This window comes from Nyctibius grandis, chromosome 26, assembly GCF_013368605.1.
Source record: "Nyctibius grandis isolate bNycGra1 chromosome 26, bNycGra1.pri, whole genome shotgun sequence".
Lineage (NCBI taxonomy): Eukaryota > Metazoa > Chordata > Aves > Nyctibiiformes > Nyctibiidae > Nyctibius > Nyctibius grandis.
Window position 1 is genome coordinate 3,198,287 of NC_090683.1, and position 17,065 is coordinate 3,215,351.

Here is a 17,065-nt window from a genome sequence, read left to right on the forward strand (position 1 = left end):
AGCTTTGAGAAATAGATGTAAAAATGACTAGAAGTAGGTGTCTGTTCCTCATCGCTGACTTGAAGAATGCATTTCAGATGTCTCTGAGCTATTGTTTCAGGCTGTCTGCAGATTCAGGAAGAGAGCTCTGCATTGCTTCCAGTCAGGTCACAAACTGGAGTGGGAGAAAAGAGCAAACATTTGAACTGAAGATTTACAAACATTTAATTAAGTTTTTGGAATTGAGACAGAAGACAAATCCCCATTCTGATGAGTTAGCTGAGAAGAGAGGGGACATCTTTTCTGCTTTTGTACTGAGGAGGGTCTGAATTTCATCTCTGTGTGCTCCAGATTAGCCAAGAGTGAGGAGCAGTCACTGCTGAGAGCTCTCCACATGCTGAACTTTCCACAGCCAACCCCTCTGGTTGCAGAGGAGCTCTGTGCTTCCCAAGTGCTGTGCCAGGCCTGTGGGAAGGGGCAGCTTCCACCACAGGGCCCAGTTCACAAAAGGTGGTAAAGCAGGAGCAGCTCTGGATGGATTAGTGCTGTAATTTTTTTCACATTCTTCCTTTTGCCTCCAATACAGCAATCCAAAAGACTGGCTTTTATCACAACCAGGATTCAACATCCTTTAAAGTACTAAAACAAGAGGCAAATAAAAAGAAGCATGACAAATACTAACTCCTAAATCATTACCAGGCAGGATGGTGAGTACAAAGCAGAGCCACTGTGCTCAGTCCTTCATTGATGTTTCAGTGGAAACTCTTGTTCAGGGAAGACAAGCTGCCTTCAGAGCCTGATTTTTTATCTGTCTTGAGGACGCTGTTTTTTTCCAGATGAGCTGGCAACACCATCATGCCAGGATGCTTGACCATTTTTTCAGTAACTCCCAAAGATCTACAAGCAGCAGGGATAAGGTAGTCCAAATGACTGAGGCATATTAAACAGATAAATATAGCTACTTTAGAGGTTAAAAAGGCAAGTCTGAGAAATAATTTGTCCCCAAGATAAGACCTCTGACATTTCTCCATCCTCTTCTTCTGCCAAGTTAAGTATGTTCAGGATACAAGAAGGGCCAGACAGGCTTTGATTTCTTAAATATAGTGACAAAAGATAGTCATTCAGCCTCATAACTTAGGCTTAATCAAAATTGCGACTGTGATAATGTGAACGTGATTCACTCTAAAAGATAACAAGCTGCTCTGAAGCAAAGGCAAGCTGCATTAATTGGCCCCTGCCCATTTTCAGTGCAATCTGAGCGTCGGCTCTTCACAAGTTTCCTGTTTTCTGTGATTTCTTGAGTCCCATCAGTCAGTGCAGGCATAGAAGGAACGAGCAGCCAAAGCACTGGGTGTTACATGATGCACAGACATACAATACACCTCTGTAACTGGGAGCGTGCTGGAGGTGTGGACTTGGGATTTCTTTATCTGATGCTACACTGCAGCTCTGCAGCCTTTTCTGTAGGCTGCACCCAACTCCAGAGAACCACAAATCTATCCGATATTGTGCTCAGAGAGAGTAAGAGAAGCCATAGAGCTGTCTCCAGTGGGTGAGCTCTAACTACAGCTATGCAGAGGCTTCAGGGGACCGATGCTCAGTGAGTGAAGCCTGACAAATCTCTCTGTAGTGCAGTAACATCACCACTTCCGCAGCATTCCTCAGAACAGCACTGTGCTAGGCACTGCACATACAGCTCCCCATCCAGTCCCCCCCAGAAGACAAGCAGCCTAAATTGCAGTGATTTTAAAACACCAGAAAGTAATTTTCTCTGCAATATAAGTTGTTTTATAATTCACTAGCTAGGCACTGCTATGTTTAAGCTGCATCTCAGAGGATTATACAAGAAGGAAGCCACAGAGAAAAAGGCCAAATGTGTCACAAGGAATGTCCTCAGGGTCATATTAGTTGGAACAGGAGTTGCCTGGCTCCTGTCACTGAAGAATCTCTTACAGGAAAGAAAACATAATCACAGCAGTATTGAATTTTACTGAAAGATTTATGATCTAATTTAAAGGTATAGGGATTTATTTGTTAATTGTAATAAACAGCACGTTCATTACACTCCAGCTTCCAAAGAAACAGCATATTGTAGACAAGGGATAAAATATTAATTCCATTCACTTGCAGGGCAGAAGTTAACCAGAGAGATGCTAAGGACTGAGAACAAAACCACTACTACCCCTCTGCCAGTAAATTGTCTTTCAATACAAACCAAACACACATGAAAAGAGGTTCTTCCTTTGAGTGAAAGAAATAACCGATTCCTAGATTGCACTTTCATCTTGAAGCACCATGTGATGGAGGTAGCTACTGTTCTCTCATTTGTACAGAAAGACAAAGGCACAAAGTGAATCAGGTTAAAATCAGGATCCTCTGGGATTCTGCACAAGAGTTTGAGATACCAAACTGTTACGGTCTGGCTGGAAACTTGAGCTGCTTGTCCAGTCTGGAGGACAGCATTTTACCTGGCCTACCATTTTCTACCATAGCATCCTATCTCCCAAAATCTCTGAACTTATCCACAGGATCAATCCTACCTGCTGCCATTTTGCCAGTTGAGGAGAAGGCGTTTGTGGTGGCTCTGTGTGACTGATGTAGTACCTCAAACCAGAAGAGAAGCCCACAGCACAGACAGCACTGAGCCACACCTTCACCTGAACTCACCAAGGAGCCATTCAAGTTGCCAGTGGGGAAGGACTAGATCTAGGCTTGAGCATTCCAAGAAAACTTTTGTGTGTGAATAAGACCAAACTTTTGTAAGGAAACAGATACATATTTCCCTACATGCTCTTCCTCTGAAAAGCATGACTTTTTTCAGAGGAATGGCACCCTGAGAAGCCTTCCCAGTTAACTCAGCCACTTCGGTGTTGCAGCATACTATTGCCTTTCCCAGCACTCAGACAGTTTTGAATATATATATTCTATGATTCTACATATATGTGAACTTCAGCTCTTCTTCGCAATGCAGAGTTAGCCTTGATGATTAAATACTTTTATTTACCTGTTTTTATTCATATACCTTCTGATGTTGCCTGTTAACAGCACGTTTTCCTCTGACCGTGAATATTCACTGGAAAATGGCATTGGCATCTTACTTCAGTCTGAATGCAAAGATTTATGAGCTGGCTCATTCAAGAGCTCGCTTGCTTCAGCATCTGGATGCTTGGCAATGATTCATTATTAAGGGGACCTGCAATTTGTCATGGGCTTTTGTTGTTGACTTCTGCAATTTGCTGATTATATCTGCAAATCACAATTTAAAGTTTAATCTGATCAAGGGGATGGGGCCCGTATGACACACTCTGGTGAAAATCAAGGAAGCCTTTGAAGTAATTCGGTGAACAAAAGAAACAATAAGGAAAAGTAAAAGATATTAATCACATGCTAAAAAAATGAAACCTCTCTTAAAAGCTGAAATACTTCTTATCAGAATTAATTCAGTTCCCTTAGGAAACAGTAGAACATTGTGCCTGGAACATAGGTAGTCAGAATTACTGCTGGGTTGAAGACCAAGGGTGTTATTATTTTTTTCCCTCTGGAGTTCTTGCAGGGAAATTATAATTTGAATTTTCCTACTGGGAAATAATATCCCACTTGAAATGTCAAACTAGGAAAGCACAGAGAAAGAATACACCCTTCCCCCATATTTTTCTGGTCGTCTTTACAGTTTTTTGGGCTGTCAAACACAGCACTGAATAGTAACAAGTGGTTCCTTAATTTGCTTTCAGGCCACCACACCACTTTTAGCTGGGTTTCCACTGGGCAAAACCTGGCAATACATCAGCAAGAGAGAGGAGTGCACATTTAACAGACATGGATGCTTTTCGATTCTTCAGACAGATGTGGACTTGCCAGCAGTGCTTGGGGCCCCTTGTCTCCCTATTCCCTCTTTTCCTGTCTCCCACTCTTGCCACAGAACTGGCACCGTTCCCAGCACCCCAAGAAATTCCTAAGAAATTAAGATGAAAAACATTTTCTTTCAGAGATACAATTGCTGTCCTTCTTCCCAGTATTTTTATTTGATTCCAAAATTTTGTAAAAATTCCAAATATTTTAATTCTGTTTTCAGTAAAACTATTTTTTAATTAGCACATATTCACTGTAAGAGAAACAGGCTCTCACTACTGAATATGGAGGGTGGATCCACCATCTGGACAACAGACCCAGTATCCACAGAAAACAAAAGCAAAATGATCTGGTATGATCCTTCTTCAAAGTACCATCATTTTTCTTTTGCAACTTTACAGCTTACTTAGGGAGATTTCTGACTAGACAGAGGGAGGTTTGATGTTGAAAATTCAAGTACCATTCAATTCTGCACAGGGTTTTTAACAAGCATCCATAGGAGGGCCATAGACTACACACTGAAGCGGGAGTTTCGCTTTAGAACAGTTTGGTTTTGCAGAGATGCACACAACGATGCTTAGGGCTCACGGAGCCAGTCCCTTGCTTGTCTATAGGAAACTGCTTTGAATGCATTAGTGTGCTACACCTAATTGTATCACAAGGCAAAAGAAGTCAGGTCAGGCAATACTTGGAATGGGATTTAAATGTATTAAACCTCTGCCTCTGTGTGATTCATTTTCCAGCACATTTTCTACCTTTACTCAAAGCATTTTCAGGTCTTTGAAGCTCTATTAAGTAGGACCAAGTCCAACGTGGCTGTGACTGGGAAGGCCATTCTAGCTGCCACAGAATGTGCTTACATGGGTGTGGAAATAGATGTTCTTTTATCTGAATCAAAGCTGGATCAATGCTCTGTCATGGAGCTAGAAGGTGCTGTGCTATTAGAGATGCTGCAGCCCAGACAGGATGGAAAAGCCAGGTCTGCTTTGTTTTCATTTGTTATAGCCTGTGGCAGCACCTGCATGAACTCTGGTATTAAACCTGCCCAAACTCTGTCACAGCTAATTAGATGATGTTTATTAATCTGTCTATCACAACAGAGGGAAGACAGGATGTAACAATAATAAATGCAAAGGTAGGAGGTTACAGAGGCTGCTGGACTGAGACTCATCCTATGGCTCTGCAGGTTTTCTAGCTGTCTATCACTGCCATAAAGCACTGTTTCCTCAAATCCTCAGAAGATACTGAATAAGATAGCCATCATTTTAATTGAAAACATTGATGATTAAGTGGAAGTGCCTGAGAAGGTAGTTACACACCATAATCAAGTCACCTCTTTTAACACAAATCCCAGGTAAACAGTTCAGACTCGCAACTGGAAAGAGTAAATCAAAAAAACGTTTCATTAAAAAAGCCAAAATACAAAAATATTTACAGAAAAAAGCTTTTTACTTCTGCTTGTGGATCAAAAACATCTTAAAGCCTGCGGGGGAAAAAAAAAATCTGCTTTAGTGAATTTGGAGAAAAGAAAACTAAGTCCACAGAAAAACAAATTAGAAAACTAATTACTAACATTCTATGAAGCACTTCTCTAGGCCATAAAGTCAATCAAAGCTGTGTTGGCAAATCCTGCTTCAACTCATCTACTCACATGACCCTTCTGTAATATTTTCTCTCTGATGCAGCAGTGTTGGTCACACAAAGAAAATAAGATGAGTCTGCCCAGAGTTCCCGGTGGGTGAGCAGCAGTTGGCCAAAGCATGGTTGTCTAACTTTGCACATCTTTAAAATATTAACCTGCTCCAGAGATCTTACCTTGCTCTGTATGCATGATTGCTTCACTGCAAATGGAGTTTGTGAGGAGTTTGCTAAATGGGTTAAGAGGCCGCTTCATATTTCACTGTCTCCCATATGCAACACTCGCTGCCCCTTCTGCTGAACAGCTGTTTCATAACCTTTAAGAGTTCACTGCACCACAAGACTGCTTAAGTCAGCCTCACTGTCTAGGAATCGACAGAAAGGTTAGTATAGAGCTATATGGAGACAATCCAACAGCAAAGGAGGACAGTTCACAAGTACCTGAAGGTTGCGTACAAAGAGCAGGAGCTGGCCCTCCAGGACAGGATATTTTCAGGTTGTTGAGGAAGATGAAACCACTCAATGTCAAAAGAAAAAGCTTAAGAGGAACTCTACACCAGGACTGTCCTTACCTCCAAGGTAACAGGCAGAGGGAAGAGCCAGTCAAGAGGAGAATTCCCTCTAGAGAGGGTGTTGTGATGAAGAAAACCCTTAAAGAATCAAAGCCTGCATGTGGGAGAGCAAAAGGCATTACATGGTTGAGAAGGTTTTTTCCCAGCACTAAGGCAGAGTATATAAAAATGACTGAGGACCTTAGACAGTTTCTGGGACCTTTGTGCATGTACGTCTTACACAAGTCATATATTGTATTTCTACAGAAGCGTTAGCAAATCACAAAGCTGCTTACAATTAATGATTATTACTAGAGCTGATGGGGACTCTACAACCATGGCAGGTGCTTTATTCCTGTCTCAGAGGGCCCACAGCTTAATTTGGGGGGAAAAAAAGACTAGCAAGGTCAGGGAAGGAGAAAGGTGCAACAGTCTTGAATCCTTTATGTGTATGAGTGCACTACTCGAAAACAAGAGAGTGGTGGTTGGTAACAGTCTCTTTTGAAATGAAACATTTCTCATTCCATTAGAAGCACATCATAATTCCTGCCAAGGAAGCAGGTCCTAGTTCTGTCTTCATTTTCCTCAGTGTAAGCCAGAAGCGTTTGTTGAAATGCTGAAGGTGATACAAGTATAAAACTAGTTCATACATTGAAGCACAGCACAGGGTTCACTGGGGCTGTTGGCATTACTGCCACACAAGGAAAAGAGCTATAACTGCATAAACCCCCTGCTACCAAGTAGCACACGGGAAACGAGTGCAGACATTCCTCAGATTTTTTTTTTTTTTAGAATTTGGACCTGATTAAAAACAGCCCAGAGAAGCTGTGCTAAGAGCTGTCTAAAGCCAAATGTACTGCTCCAAGCAGCCAGGCCAGCCTGCTTTGAAAACCACACCTGAACCCAGTACTTGCAACCAATAGGATCAGAGACTGTCTAAAATACAGATCAGAATTAGGCCCTAATTTGGGGAACTATTTCTCCCCTCCTACAGTGCAATAAAAGCAACCATTCTCTAAATACATACTGTCAGGTCATTCAGATCTCTTTTGGGAGCAACCCCCTGCTCTTTCTTCTCTTGCCAGACTTCAAGAAAGCCTCAGAGCAAGCATATCAGGTTTGGTTTTTTAAAAAACTGATCACTATCAGACTTCAGGTCAGAGCTGATGGATAGATACTTTCAAGTCTTTCTTGGGAAACCAGGTGGAAAATGTCACTGAGCATAACATCATCTGTGCTACAGATGCAGGAGCTGACCTAGCAGAGGAGAAAGGTAGTAGTTCAATGAGACAGACCTGGAAGCAGAATGTAACTCAGATTCTTCATTTGGCCACTGGGCAGAGGGGGTCCAAGGTCAGTAATTCCTCAGATCAGAATGTTATTATCAGACTAAAGCCCTCTGCTGTGATTATGAACTGATGTGAAAGTCCAAATATCTGTATTCAGGATAAAAGGACTTACAGAGTTTCCAGACAAGATTTTCTGCCGCTCTGAGTCCCAGAGGAAACAGGACACTTCCCTTGTTTAATTCTGGGCAATGAGATGGGCTGTGCGTTGCTTCCTTCGGAATTGCTCACCCCATCTGTTTGCTGCTTTATCTGTACAGTAGGTTTGCCTGCTTCCCAGCCTGTCCCATTCTCTCAGCCCTTGCTTTGAGTATACAGCTCCTCATGGTTTCTAGCTGATAACAGCCCTGAAGACAGCAGAGGGCAAAGCTCAAGCCTGTCCTAAAAATCTCCCAAGGACAAGCTAGGACAAGAACCAATAAACCCCTTCTTTTCTATCCTGTGGTTTTCTTAGAAATAAGAAACTTATTGAAGCCAGAGGGGCTTCAAGAGAATGATACAGCAAAAAAATTCCATGAGAAATCCCAGCCTTGGGACCATCTACTTTTTCTGTCATAAAAACACCAAATAATATTTGAGAACATCCACAGATCATTCAGCATTAGGTGGGTAGAACACCAGCAGGTACAAAAACTCTGGCAAGAGTCATATCCGTATTCTCAAGGTGAATACTTAGTGACAAATAGAATTAATTTTCTTAAGCCCATCAGCATCCAAACAAAGGGACAATCTACGTGGAACCAAGATGTCTCGTTAGCTAAAGGCTTCAAATCCTTCAGATGAGATTTTTTTTGTTTTCAAAAAGAAATAGTCAGAAAATAAATTAACATACCCTCCCCTCCTTCCCCCACATACAGCCTGTATTACACTTGTAGACTGTGGATTTTGCTCTGCAAGAATGGAAAACAACAGATCTCTGTGGATAGTGAAGGATGGCACAGTTCATGCATTTCAGAAAGAGGTGCTTTGATCTGAGCACAAATCGGTTGCCTGTCTCTCTGGACATTTGGTAAAGATTCATAGCAGTTCTCTAGGTAATTACACCAAGCTTCGTCCCTATGTTTAATTGCACAGTCCAAATTCACATGTTCCAAGTGCTTATGGACCCTTTGCTCCTTCCTTCTCCACCTGGACTGCTCAAGGTATCTCTCATCTTCTTTCTTGCCAACTGTGTCTGTCCAGCACTCTGCTCCTCACTTCTTTGCACTTGAGGTGACCAGTAATTATTTCTCCTGAGGCTCCTGACTGGACAGGGCAGTTTTGCTGCTCTCAGAACTGGTGCCCAGGAGCTGCTGAAACACATGTTGGCAGGAAGAGTCCCCTGCAGCATCTGCATGCTGGGGTACCACAGGCTGCATCTATGCATGGGGCTGGCACTTCACACAGTCTTGTCACCAACCTCAAAGCTGTCATGTTAAGGGAAAACTGCAAATGTGATCTTAAAAAGAGGAAACAATCACGTAACTTCCATAGCACATGCCAATCCCTACTCAGATCTGCCAGCAGCAACTCTTCATAGCTGATTTCTTTAATTTCAACTTTTTTTTTGTAGTTTAAAGAGACACACATAAAATCTCCTATCATTCAGGAGTTTCACTGGTTTTTTTAAATTTTAATCCTTTCACTTGCCTCTACTGTGTCACTCCTTTCTTGTTCCCCACCTTTAAGTAGCACCACACTAGCACATCCTCAAAAGCCTAATGATATTTTTCTGGGTTATCTGGTTGCTTCTTGTATTTTAGCCAGCTCAGATGAGAAGGCAGACAAACCATTTTTCATTCCCTGTATACAGTCTGTTTCACCATGGCATCCTCAGTTTCTTAACAGCTTTATTTTACCTGGCTTTCACAGAAGCAAATGAGTCATTCCATATTTTACGTGCATTATTCTTGAGAATCATACAATCACTAAATTTTCAAGTCTTAATGCTTTGATTAGCAAAACTGAACAAACACCAAACAGGAGGGCATCATTTTATCCAGGGGGTCTTGAACCTTTCAGTGTTTACTTTTTGATTTTGGTTTGACTTTTTTTTTTTAATTTTCAGAAAAAAAAACCCTTCTGTTTAAGTGTAAATTAATTGGCAGGACTCCTTTCAACATTCTCCAACTCTTCATGTAGCTCTCAGCTGGTAATATACGTTCTATATCCTTTGGACTTCTATACTACCTTTCATCTGAAAATCTCAAAGTGTTTTGCAAAGGACTAATTAATAAGTCTCAGCATAGCTCTCAGCGAGGCAGGTGAAGTTGACAAGTAATAGTGCTAACATTCTTGCAAGAATCAACACAGATAAATTCCCTACACATCTTGGGCAATCGTTAGACCCACAAGAGCTTTCATGCTCTTTGGTTTAATGTCGTATGTTTGACCTTGCTCTGTGGAATGCAGCGTGAGGGCAGCCTGTCTCAACACACAGGTCTTTGCAGTTGTTTTAGTCTCTGTTTGAAATGTCTGCATTAAACTATGTATTGAGCAGTTCCCAAGGAGCCAGATGCTCTAATTGAACAAGCACACAAAATATATGATTCTCTCAAGCCAAACAAAAGATTTCCAGCTATCTGAAAAATGTGAAGATTGACTCCAGCAGATTTTCCTGGACTTAAGCAGAAGTTTCAGCCAAAAGCCTCACACACTCTTCTTTTTTATTCATGGGTCTTTTCCCTACCACACATTATTTTACCTCATGTAATACTGAATGTAGGAAACTTAAAATACCAAAAGAAAAAATTTCAATGTGCTTTGATCCAATACTGTTGACATTTCAATTTGCTCAGCAAGGTGGGATTCATCAAACAGGGTTGTCTGCAATGTGACTCACTGAATGCACACATCTATGCTATGAGAACAGAACTCTTACTCTGAGCTGCACTGACTACCCAAGCATTGGCTACTCACTCAAAATCGCTTTTGGCACATGTCAAATTAGAGTAAAGCTATTTATTATTCAAAATCTTAATACAAATACCATTGTTTCAAGTGTCAGGAAGGAGATGAACAGGCACTAGCAAGCAAACATCTGATATCTGTGCATTAAAAGTACATATCCAAGATACTCCCCTCCCTCCTCGTTATCCTGCTGACAGCTGCTTGGACATTTATCTAACCCTGTAGTTACCATTCCAGGTCTGGTACAAGTTCACTTCCTTGGATGCCATTCCCAGAGGAGGATCTAAGCTTAGGGGAATAAACTTGTGTTTATACTCAGCCTTTTCCTTGTGGAGATGTCACCCTGAAGTAACCTTGCTCATGATCAAAGCGCATGGGCCTGTTCTATAACCAAGATATAAAGGCCACACCTCCCATCACAGGGATGTGTCTTCCCTATTTCACAACCCAAAGACATGAGATGGGCCCCTTTTATACAACCCAACACTTGGCATAGGTTCCCTTTTACATGACCCTGTGCCTAGCCCATCTTTTTCTCCAAAAGGCAAACCAGTCAGTTTAGTTAAGTCCCCATTGCGAAATGTGCTTGCACATAATACAGACAGTGGAAGAATCTGGACAAATGATCTCAGAAGCCCGAACAACTTGACTGTAGATAGATGATCTAGGATGATTATTACCCTAAAACAGGAGGCTCCAGCTTACAGCTGCTCAAACCCATCAGTAAGTGTACTACAGTGTGTATGTGCTTTGGGGCAGCAAACAGCCCTCAGTGAGAGATGAAGCAGAGCACAACAATCTCTTGGTATTCTTTCACCAGGCAAGACTTCCAGGCAGCAGCCCAATACTGTAACCATCATCCCCAGCTCCAACTGAGTTAGCACTATGCCCTGACTCAGCACTCCGCCCTGTTTTTGGCTTACAAGCCTCCTTCATCCCCTTCTTTTCAGAATCAAACCTCACTTCCACTGTGCCCTTTGCACTGGTTGCAGTTTATGTGTTCTCACCGAAATCAGTTCATCAGAGCCCTCACTGGTTTAAGCCAAATGGGGAGCGACAGCTCTGAGTCTGTCGAGGAAGCAGGGTTGTCATCTCTGAGCAGTTTGGCTTGCTGACAATGCCATGGGCTAGAAGACTCTCCTGTCACTTTGAATTACCATCACCCATGCTCCATGGATGCAGAAGCTGTTCACAAGAGATGACCCTTAAAGCCCTGCTGTGGCAGGAGACACTCCTCCAGCTGCTGAATGCATAAAGTCACTTTTGAGAAGTGACATGGCAAAGTGCAAAACAGCTTCACACATGCATCTCCCGTACATACCCTCCTGTGTCCTCAGACATGAAGAGGAATTGCAGCTACTTATGCTCTGTCTGAACAGCCACCTGCCTCACTGCTTGCTGCTTCCACCTTAAGAATGCAGATCCTTCCCATGAAGGTTAGTTATAATTCACATTAATGCCTCCGTCCTGGAGGGACTACAAATGAGGAATACACACTATACCCATTGTTTAAAGAATAGCTGTTGTGTTTATAGGTCGTTCCAATACTCTTAGATATGGCTTGGCATTCACACTTGTGGTGGATGAAGATCTGTAGCACCATGCTGTGTAATCCATTCCTGAGTGTCTCTATCCACATGTGAATAAGAACCAGTGTCTGTTTCCCAGGACTCCAGAGCCAGAATGGCAGAACTGGGGTTTTGAAAGTAAACCTCTTGAAAAGGTGGGATTCCTATTCTGAAATTTAAAGCTTTCCACATTTACTTTAATCCCAGTGCAGGAGAGGATTTGTGCAAATATTCTAAGTTATGCTCTGCTTGCTTCCTCCTATACAGAGAATGCAGACACTATTATAAAGCCAAAACATGTTCTCATGAGTTCCCAAAGAAGCTGACGAATGTCAACATCATGCCATGAAACACAGAGCTGGTGTTTCTCTTACAGAAAATTGCTCCAATGGAATATTTTTGGCAAATCTTTTTAAATACCTCTGGTTCTGCTAGGCAGCCTGAGAAAAGTGAGGTTTGCTGTCTCTGGACCTGCAATGTCTCCCCTGAATGAGCAGTTCTAGTGAAGCCAAGAGAACTCCTAATACTAGCAGAATGCCCTGAATGAGCTGGAGGCTGGCAGGACCAGGCTTTGTGTTTTTCACACAACAAAAAGGAATTAAGCTTTTTCTCATTAGTATCTGTAGGAGTCAGATAACTAAATCTCATGCTGGGCTTCGGATCTGAAGCTGTGCTTTGGAACAATGGATGATTTTTGCTGAGATGTGCTAGAAGATGGCACCAGGTATCCCTACACACAGCCAGTGCATTGGAACTGAGAGATCTTTTAAGGTCCCTTCCAACCCAAACCATTCTATAATCTATGAAACTAGAAGCAAAGAGGGTGTCTTAATTTAGAAGCACATGAACATTTATTACTTCAGAGAACTAAAACCTTTCATAGGATGTACCGAGACCTGCAAATTTATATTTTAATTTTGTCACCTCCTCCTTAATTATACATTCATAGAAATATTCCATTTGGAAGTACCTATTTCCACTAATTCTGAAAACAGCATTGTTCTGAGGTAGATGCCTTGCTGCTGGCATCTGAAGTGAGATGAGTTAAATCCCTTCATTATCTTTGAGACCTCTAATTCCTCACCAAATTCACTTGAACTTGACTGATGGGTTCAAAACACACTAATGGAAAGAAACAGACAGATGTATGCACAGGCAGCCCAACCACATCAGCCTCATTTTCTTAGAAAACTAGGCTAGAGAATCTGAAAAGAGTCTTATGAAGTTCAGGATTCCTATTTCACCAGAAATTAACATTTGACAATTCATTTTCAAGATATAATACTTCATTAAACAGAAATTCTGTAAGATATCAGCTTTCTAAAAATATTCCCTCATTTCAAAAAAGGAATTATGTCCCAGTTTATATTAGTTTTATTTTTTCCCCATTATTTCATGAAGCATGCTGCTCCCACTGGCATAGATAATATGACATCATAAGAGTTAATGTAGTCTGGTTTTTAGGTTTTTTTTCACATCATTAAGTGCTGCTGCTATTCAGCACTGATTGAAATGTCTCATCTCTTTCTAGATGAAAATGTCTGCAGCTTGGTGTAATCAAACAGTTTGACACTTTACAGTATAAACAGGAGGTATTTGGATGTAGAAAATATGAGATTTTCAATCAGTGCTAAGTAACTGCTGCACTTATCTGAAGCATTATACACTTTTTAAATAGTTGTATTGCATATTCATTAATAGTTGCATCTGTTAAGGTCTACTATTGACAAACAATGAAATACAAAATAATATAAACAGGAAAAATGCACAATATAAATGCTGGGAAAGCAAAACAATGTCAGAACATGCTTATGTGAACATATACATTTATTAAATATTTGGATTTTTTCATCCAAATCAAAACAGGCTTTTGCATTGGGAAAAAGCATCCAGCCAGCTGCATGAAACACAACACTGCGTCCTGAACTGGGCAACTGGTTCGGAGAAACTGGTCAGCTACTTGACCTCATTTCTTCTTCACTTGTGGGAAAGCTCCAAACATGTCTGGAGCTTGGGCTCCAGAGACTATACAGGAAGCTGACAGAAACAAAAGATCAAGGAGATAATTAAAGCAGACATCTAAAACAAGAACGTCCCCCAGAGACAGTAACCATCAGCATAACACCTCTAATTCAGTGCTAGTTCATTAGTCAATACCTGTTCTGCTATTAAAGAAACTACGCATGTGTTCGGTTCATTTGTGCCCAATGAATGTAAGGAGCCTTACAAGGAAACCTGCAAAGAATCTGAAGAAATATGAGCTGTGTAAATAAATACAGGTTCACCTAGGCCCATTCTTATAGTTCTTAAGCTGTGACAGCAAGCACTGATGCAACAACCCTTCTGCTGGCAGAAGACTACTGCAGCACCAGACAACTCCAACATCTATCACCTTGCAGCTGCTCTTAACACTTTCCTCAAAGACCCTTCACCTCCTGTATTTCAGGGGTCTTAAAGTCAGCACTGTTATCAAAGGTGAAATCATCAGCTGCTGTTGATTTATTGCCCACACACACACAAAGAAAATCCTTTCCTAAAAAACACATCTCTCAGCATGCTGTGTCCTAAACTCATAATAACCAGATCCCTGGAGTCACAAAACACTGGCCAGGAAGAGAGGCATCTTGTTCAGGGAGGGACAGAGACAGAGGCATTTACAAAGACACTTTAATCACTTGCAGCATGGAGAGCAGTCAGTACAAAGGCAGCTCTAAGCTACTTACAAAGGCAAGAGGAAGTGTTGGAAAGGAACTTGCTGGTCACCCAAAAGGGACAGAGGCATCTTGGCATACACACAGTGGTGAGAAGAACCAGGTATGCATTGTTAGAGGGTTGAGGAACATGTTGGTAGAGGTCCTGTGTCACTCACAAAGATGACACTGTGCATACAGGGGAGTTCCTGGGTCAAACATTTGAGGAAGAGCAAGGTGCAAGTCTGGCACTCGCTGAGAAAGGAAAGGCTTGTTCTGGAAAATCACAGCTGGCCAGGAAGAATCAGAATGATTGGGCAAACCTAACAAGAACTCAACACAGCTGAGCAACCATTGGGTCTCCTGCCTTTGTGCAGAGTCACTATGGTAACGAGCAGGCTTGGCCTGCTGGGAAGATGAATATTCATGGTGCTAAATCCCTCAAGGCTTCCCCTATGTGTCTAAGCACACCAGTCATATCTGCACATTGTCAAGCACGTGTCACCTGGAAGCAGGAATACATGGATGAAGGATGAGTCATGAAGTGTGCCCATGAATGCTCTACAGACTGCTCTTTCAGACAGGCATAGATTATAGATGGATCTCTTGTAGTCAAAGAGCAGCTTGTTTTGGGCCCTTCTTGCAAGGAAACCCAGCATTGCAGGGCTGTTCATTCGGATGTGACCAGCAATCAGCATGCTGCTATCGGGTCCTCTCTCCCTGTGACACTGCCCTAAAGGTATTCTGCAAACACAGCCCTTCATACCTCCTGAGGAAGAAAAAGCACCTTCACCTTTCAATGCTTCAACAGAAGAAGCCAACTTAATGCAGTAGATAGAGAAAAATTACTGGCAGTTCATACAACAGAAAAGCTTTGTTCCTATATGAAACAAAAGCAAAACTTTTCAGTACTTCAGAAATAAATTTTAAAAAATAGGTCAAATGAAAAGTTTAAATTTTGTACAGTTTCTTGTTTTACAAACTTGCAAATTTTTTTTCTTCCACGTTAGCATCTCTTTAAATAAGAATTTAGAAAGATTAAACTCAAAAGTTTTGGAACAAAAATGCAAGTTAAAATATCAAAACATATGGAATAAAGATTTTACTGTTCAGTATTTCAGTTTACAAGTGCACACACACTCCTCCCCTCCAAACATATTTCAAGTGAAAAGCAAAAAGCTGTCCCATAAAAGGGTAAGTTTACATTAATGAAAAGAGATTGCCATTTATCACTGTTAGCAAAATCAGCATCTTTGCCTGAAGTCATTCACATTCATGAGTTAGCAGTTTCTGGCTGAAGTTTCCAACCTGCTTTATGCACAGTTTGTATTACAGAGCTTTGCTGCAGTTGAAACGGCACGTAGAGAACCCAGGAAGGCTCTGATCCAGTGAGTCTCTCTTTGAATTGCTTTTTAAAGGCTGAAGAGCAACACATACTCTGCCTGTGGCCTTACAAGCAGTCTGTTTTAATGTATCTCACAGTTTGAGAGCACATTATCCATGATGAATATGGAATAGTCAGGAGCACTCCTTACAAGACAGGCAGCTTTGGGGATGCAAAGTTCACCATTCATTTGCTTTGGCAATAATGCACCTACTGTGTCTATAATTGGAGTAAGAGAGTTAATGTATTTTCTGACTGGTGTATTAGGCATTTCATAAAAGTAAGTGCAAGCTGAACTCCAGCAATGGCAGGTTCAAAGATGGCACAGAGTGTTTAACAAAAAACCTCCTTATTGTGGAACATGTGTTGATACAGAGTGAAACCCTCAGTGATGAGGTAATCTTGTTTGAAGAACTGCTCCCTGACACTCATAACAATCCAAAGACTTATGGATTCTCTCTGCTGAGCTTGTGGGAATATCTTTGGTTGAAATCAACAATATACAGATTGATATCATTCAAAACATCATCCTAAAAGCAAAGGGGCAGAGTTTACTGCTGAAAATACTGCCATAGGTGAGAGAAGAGTTCATTTAGAGCTAGAAAAAATAAAAAGTATCTACTCAGTCAAAAACTCACACACTGAAGATTTGTTTTAATCCCAGAACTGGGGTATAACACTGTTTTGTGTCTACGCATATATCTTGCAGACTGAAATGGACATTTCAAGCTTGTCTGCTTTAAGTGTCATGGTCTGACTTAGTCCAGCAGTGATTTGTATTATCTTCCTGAAAGACTTACTGCTTATGGGAGTCTGTTTAAAATCCAGACACCCTGATTTTTGCAAATTGGACATTTTCTTCTTGCTGGACTGAAGTCCCTAAATGCACAGACCGCATGATAAACTCCAAAAAGGGCTTTCAGAAAAAAGCCCATAGAAAACAGTTTCCCTACATAGCCAGCCAATCTCAATAGAAGAGAAATGACAATTCAAACTACAAATCTCATAGGTAACAGCTGGCAGGGAAACACATTTCAAGTTCTGTCAAAGCAAGTCATAGACTTCAGGGCAAAAAGAGTCACAATGAACACGAGATCTGATTTTCTGCATAATACAAGTCATTGGCTTTGCCTGAATTATTTTGTATTTCAACTGGAAAATACCTTTCAGG

At 41.3% G+C, this 17,065-nt stretch overlaps 1 protein-coding gene across 2 annotated transcripts in view; it reads right to left on the reverse strand.

Moving 5' to 3' along the window:
* The window catches only part of LOC137673690 (acid-sensing ion channel 2), a 473,580-nt gene that overhangs the window by 356,040 nt on the left and 100,475 nt on the right, over positions 1 to 17,065 (reverse strand). The window lies entirely within an intron of this gene.